Source organism: Clupea harengus, chromosome 16, assembly GCF_900700415.2.
Source record: "Clupea harengus chromosome 16, Ch_v2.0.2, whole genome shotgun sequence".
NCBI classification, from domain to species: domain Eukaryota; kingdom Metazoa; phylum Chordata; class Actinopteri; order Clupeiformes; family Clupeidae; genus Clupea; species Clupea harengus.
In genome coordinates, this window is record NC_045167.1 from 13,740,801 (window position 1) to 13,747,396 (window position 6,596).

The window sequence follows — 6,596 nt, forward strand, 5'->3', positions numbered from 1 at the left end:
AACCCGTTGCCAATGACAGCGGCCATTATCTTTTCGCAGCGGTCATTATCAAGACATATCGGACCTGCGAACATTGGGATGGCCCATTCAATCAACGGTACTTTTTGGAACATTCTGAGGAGCCGTATAATAAGCATAATGAACTGCTTCAGCACCATCAGAACAGAAGGCAGAGCTTTAAAGTACCTCAGATAATCAGAGCCCACAATATGGTTCCTCTTGTCGATCTAGGTGGCATGGGTTCAAATTATAATCAGTATCTCAAAGCAGAATGTCTGTACAAAACCACCAGAACAGTTTACAGTACATTTTAATGTATGATAGTCAAGCTATGTAAGAGGTGAAAGGTCACAGTGCCACAGGAAATGGTTACAAGGCCAATTCCATGGAGATCCACTTACATTCCTCTGTGTCTAACAAGTGCTGGTTACATAACAAGAATAAAGCAGCTTAACTTTTGTGACATTGAAAATGGTTTGAAGGTAGAAACTTGGGGCACTTATTTCGCTGGGTAAAGGAATAACACTTTAAACCCCTGTTATTCCAGACAACTCTGTTGTAATTCTCGCAGGAGAAGCCAGATAAGCAGTCAGCAACGGTGCTCTGAATGGGGCATCTCTGAGGCAGGGTTATTATTCAGCTCCTATTTATTTGCCAGGTCAAAGCAACAGTGGTGGGTATCTACAAGACTGATGCCAAGAGAATTATTGAAGAGACAAAAAAAGCCTTAAGACATTTTCTCTTTCGACAGCAAATACAACATTTTACCCATCTGCCAGACTCAGATTACAAACCCACAGCCTCGCTCAATCTGTTAGCCTCAACTGTAAGAAATAAGTGTTCATGCAGCGGCATTGAATGATTTATTTTCCTGATATTATTGAAATGCCTGAGTTGCTCAATGGAACTTTAGACCAGCATGGCGATGCAGACCTATAGTGATCCAGGAATACTCTAGGCATTCATTGAAACTTCTCCTGGTTATGGTGAAATACTTACGACTAGCCTTTACACTGCATATTAATATGACAGATGCTGAATCTATTCATTTTGAGGCTGAAATTCTGTGTTCGTCTGCGGGTTCCCACGTTATGAATCTGAAATGTCTGACACGTAGGCCTGTCACTCAGGAACAGTCTGTCAGGGGATCCCCCCTACCTCTGGGGGTCCATGCTGTTGTGTGCATTAAATAGCAGCTCACGTTTTAATTGAAGTGCGGGAGGGAGGGTAATGAAGAGATAAACAGGAATGTTAAGTGCTCTGGGGATCACAGGGGGACCGGAACACTCTATCTCGTTGATGGTGGACGATGTATTAAGTGATCCCCTGACTCACCTCTCTCTCTTGCACTCACACACTTGCAAATGTCTCCTAAGGGAATGTCCTTGTTTCCAAGGGTCAGAACTGACTCGCGGCACTACTGTTTTGAACTCACATTTCCGAACAGTAGAGGGCAGCAAATCCAACATGGATTTCATCTCGTGCTGTGAAATATGTTTAACTAATAAACATAAATATGTACAGCATAATGGCTCGGGTCCATATACACACGCGAATTTAGGATGCCCATGGCATAAGCTGGGGTGTTTAAAATGCATGGTTGTTTACAACGCAGGGGTGAAGGGGGGGGGGGGGGGAGCAGAAGAAAGATGACAACCAGAGGGGCGATTCTTCAACTCCATGTCAAAAGACTCTTGTGCAGCCAGCTGGGAACACCAGACCAGGGAGCACAGTATGGTGTCCTTGCCCAGAATGTCAGGAACAGAAATAATAGCCAGATGGACTCTCTCTCTCTCTCTCTCTCTCTCTCTCTCTCTCTCTCTCTCTCTCTCTCCCTCCCTGCCTCCATCTTCTCATGACAACGTTTGCCGGGAGATGGCCTGTTTTACCTGGCTGCTACACAGATTCATGACTGGAAAATGTGGGAGAGGGCAGAGAGGGAGATATAGGGGCCTGGGTGGAGAGATCTGATCGCAGTTCAGGTAGAATGGCCTGCTGCCAAGAGATTACATCTGTATTCCCCGCCACAATGGCAGCAGCAGCAGCAGCAGGAGGGGGGAGGGGAGCAGCGGGTGGAGGTGGAGAGAGATACGCCTTGCGTGCGAGTGCGGGATGGGGGGGCAAGAGAACGGGCTCTGGATATGAGCCCTTGCTATCTCATAAAAAGGGATTCAATATGGGGAAAACAGTGGAAGGTTGAGGCAGTGCCATTTGCAGTTATGGGGTAGGCAGAGATGACAATGGTCGTATCCTCTGCAATTTCGGTGGCCCTGCAGAGAGTCATATCGATTTAAGCCGGCGGCACTATATCTACGGCCCATAACTTAACATAGCCAGGTAATAAAACTCAGAATAGCACCCTTATTTTTTTTTATCATACGTATATGAGATCATGAGGGATACTGTATAACTAATATATCTGTAGAAGTTCCTTATTGCTTTGTTATGGGAGTGATGTCCAAAAGAGCACACCCACAGAAAATGTATAATGTTATGAAAAATATTGGTGGAAATAGAGTTCAATACGGAGGCCCTACCTGGAAAAGAATTACACCTTATTTTTTAACTTTGCTGAACATTCCATTAAAGCAAGCTAAATTTAGTGAGGTCCTTTGTCTTATTATGTATGGTAGTCTTGCTTTGATCCGTTTTGGTCCCTCCATTTCAAACAGGCATTTCTCATGTGTAGGCGTTCTCCCTCCTCTCTGCTCATGCCCTCAGTCTCCGTCTCCCCTGGTTGATCGTGACGGATAAGATTTACACTCCCACCGACTGTAATTTCATAAATGATATACGTGTCTTAAGTAAATTACATTTCTCATGCTGTCGTCAGACACACCTCGATAGAGGGGAGATGCTGGGCTATGGTTGTGGTGGCACTGGGCTTTCAGTGCCCCGCTGAGAATGATTGACACCTGTGTAGCTCTGCAGCAGTTGCCGTATGTAATCATGTTTTGCCACACGTCTAATTAACCCATCCCAGTTCGCCCAATCCAGAGCTGTGCTGGTAATCAGTTAGGAACCTCGCTTGTTCTCTCCTTTTAATTGATCTTCTCTCTTTGTTTCTCGCTTGCTCTCTCTTTCTTTTATCCCTTGTGGGTTTTTAATGGTCCCTTTCTTTCTCCCGGCTCGTTCTGGGAATTGGAGTGAAGAGAAGTTTCTCTTGCAAATTAATTCAAGGGGACAGAGGACCTCCCCACTGGAGTTAGTGGAAAGTGAGGGCTCCCTTTAAAACAGCCTGACCACAATGCACCTCATTATAGTGTGTCTGACACCAAATGTTTCACCTAAACTGAACCTCCACATCAGTGCTTTCAATTCAGAACAATTACATTTGAAGACTTCTCAAACATGAAATGAGGGACGCTAAATGCAGTTTGTAGTTTCAGGTAGTGCTTTGCACTAATTGATTTGAAGATAATGAGTCTAAGACTGAGGGTATAAATAAAAATGAACAAAACATCTAGCAGACACCTGTCTGTGGGCCTCATTTACGTACATTTGCGAGCGCAGCGTAATCAGTGCCTTTGCCAAACCACATATAGCGCACAATGTGTTTCCGCATTTTGCATAGTATTTATCAAACAAGAACCTAGTCTCGTAATCAGCACCTTACTTCGCCCTCTAGTGTTATTAGCGCGCCGCTAAAATAGGGGAGAATGGGCCTGCGTGTTCCTGCCACCATGGATGATGAGTTAGAATTCGAATTCGAATTTGAGCTTTTGGTTCACGAGGTTACAGCCAACTTAGACCCTGTCCACACTAACCCGGGTAAATATAGAAACGCATACATATTTAGCCATTCCGTCAACACTGAAACGGCGTATTCCGACACTGAAAACGATGCTTTTCAAAAACGCTGCCCTAGGCAGATACATTTGAAAACTCCGGGTTCGCGTTGTCAGGGGAAACGGAGGTTTTCAGATACTAATGTTTGGTTGCCATGGCACTGGGGGTAGCTTGCGCTCGAGAGGCTATAACGTCAAAATAAACATGGAAGGTGAAATGAATATGCTGCTCTGTCTCTACCAGTGACGTGCGGTGAGGTTCGTGGCTGGTGAGGCACTGACTCTTTCAGAGTCAAATTTACAAATACATAAACCCAATAGAGTATCTAAGATCACCATTCAATTGGCAGCTTTCACATTGACTACTGGTTGTTTTCAGCATTCTTTACACACACATAGGTAAGGTGCATACAGTAGGCAGCTGCTAGCTTGTGATGAACGCATGTGTAAATATTATGCACTCATGAATATGAACTCGTGAATATGAACTCTTTCTTACGAAGTTGCACAAGCACCCTGAGGGTTTCTACCTTTTCCCATTATAATTTTAAGAGTTAAATCGAGGAGACTATAACATCAGCTAGATAACCAGCTATCATTTCATGCAAATTTAACTCTTCCAATTAACTCGTAAGGTTATTAAGTGTCCTTAGCTAGCTAATTAGCTAACGTAGCAACTGGATAACCATTGCAACCAGGAAACACAACTTACCTACAATTTAAGTTTAATTTCTCAAAATCAGCTCACCAATAAAAAGCAGTCTTGGGTTCAAAGTGATCACAACCACTTGTGTGATGTTAAATGGCTTCACATAGACATAAAACAATCCCAAGAGAAATAATGGGAAATCAACGGAGCTGCCGCTGTAAGTTCAAAACCAAATTTATTCTTGAGATTCCAAACATGTTCAAAGCAATTTGGCTTTAAATGTGAGAAGTCGATCAAGTTATCTTCTGTCCCGTCGCTTGAAGCATACATTTTAGTTCTGGCATTGGTCTCCCACATTATTAATCATTTTGCGTTTGGACTGAAAGTCCAGTTTTGAGAACTGCTTCAGCTTAGCAATAAAATCTTCCATTTTCGCCGTCAAGGTCCAGTAGAAGTGTAGAAGAGCAATGTTCCCCAGCATAACCCTGACAGGTGCACTCTCGCACGCCCCCTTCATTGAGGCAGAGGTACTGTGTGCCTCACCTACATGATTTTTCAATGCGTTTTGAGTTCAGCTCATGCGCAAAACCCAGTTTGGAGCGATTGCGCAATCCTAGGTGAGGCACTGCCTCACTAGCTCCCATAGACAATACATGGTGCCTAACCTGACGTCCCTTGTTTTCTCCCGTCTATTTCAATAGGCTCTGCCTCACCTGCCTCATATGACCGCACGTCCCTGGTCTCTACAATTTACTTAGTTTAGTTAGTGTTGTACTTCAGGTACAAATACTTTTCCTTAATAGATACGCGTTACTCCTACGCAGAAGGCAAGCACTGTACTGTACTGGTGTGCTTGAACTATGGGGGGAAAAGGCAAAGAAGACGTTTAAACCCTACATGGAGCGGCGATTCTGGGTAAGACCTGGCCAAACAGCTAGGTGGTGGGACAATTTTTGATATGCCTATATTAAATGATATATCAAATATAAACATTTAAACAAATAACATTTCTGTTATATTTTCACCTGTATCCCCCCACCCAAAACCCTGATGTTCATATTTTTTTTTTTAAATGAATTGCGTCAATATAGTTTTCATTAAGCAGCTGAAATGTCATGCTAAAACACCTCTTGTTTCGTTACAAATGCAACAGACCTGGTTTAGACCTGCTTTTATGAGGCGGCGAATTCTCACGCAAATTAGAGACGCGCTCTCATCAGGCAGTCTTAGTAAATACCACAGAATATATAATTAGGCGCACTTTACACATCTCCTCCCATCTTTTTTGCAGCGAACACCCACCCTCACTTATACCCTCCCATTTATGCATATGTACGGTATAAGACTGGAAGCGCAACTTGCCTCTATCCGCTTCAGCAGCGGGCAATCTGCGATTTCACCCAAGTGCGCCGCGTTTGTAAATACGGTTCCGTGTCTTTACCCGCATATTGCGTAGAAATTACGCCTGAAGTGGGCGTAAATCTGGCCCTGTATGTCTACTTGGGATGGGTCATGATTTCCAAATATTCGAATCATCATTAAATTCAAATAGTTTATGCGAATAGTGTCTCGTTTTGTATAGTGCCTATTAGTAAGTAACGTGTTACTACCGCCAGACGGTAAGCTGTTTGCCAACTGCCATTAAACAACAAAGCAAAGAGGAGGAAGAACGTGTTACTGTCATGCGCCAGTAATACGTGTGTGCCGTTGTGAGATTAGATGCTACTGTACAAACAGCAGTGTAGTCAAAGACGACTACTACATCTGTCAAAAAGATCTGTGTGGAACTCTTTAAACCCTTTCAAGGCCATGTTACAGAAGTGCATTGCAAACTCTGCCAGGTATACAGGCGTGAATGGGTCTCTGTTGGGGGGTGTTGAATTGTAGTCTAATAATTCCCAGTGATTATCGAATTGTAGTCTAATAATTCCCAGTGATTATCGAATTGTAGTCTAATAATTCCCAGTTATTATCGGATTGTAGTCTAATAATTCCCAGTGATTATCGAATTGTAGTCTAATAATTCCCAGTGATTATCGAATAGTAGTTTAATAATTCCCAGTCATTATCGAATCGTAATCTAATAATTCCCAGTGATTATTTTTGCTTGAAATACCCATCTAAAATACCCATAATGTCTAAACCTCCCTTTAGATCGA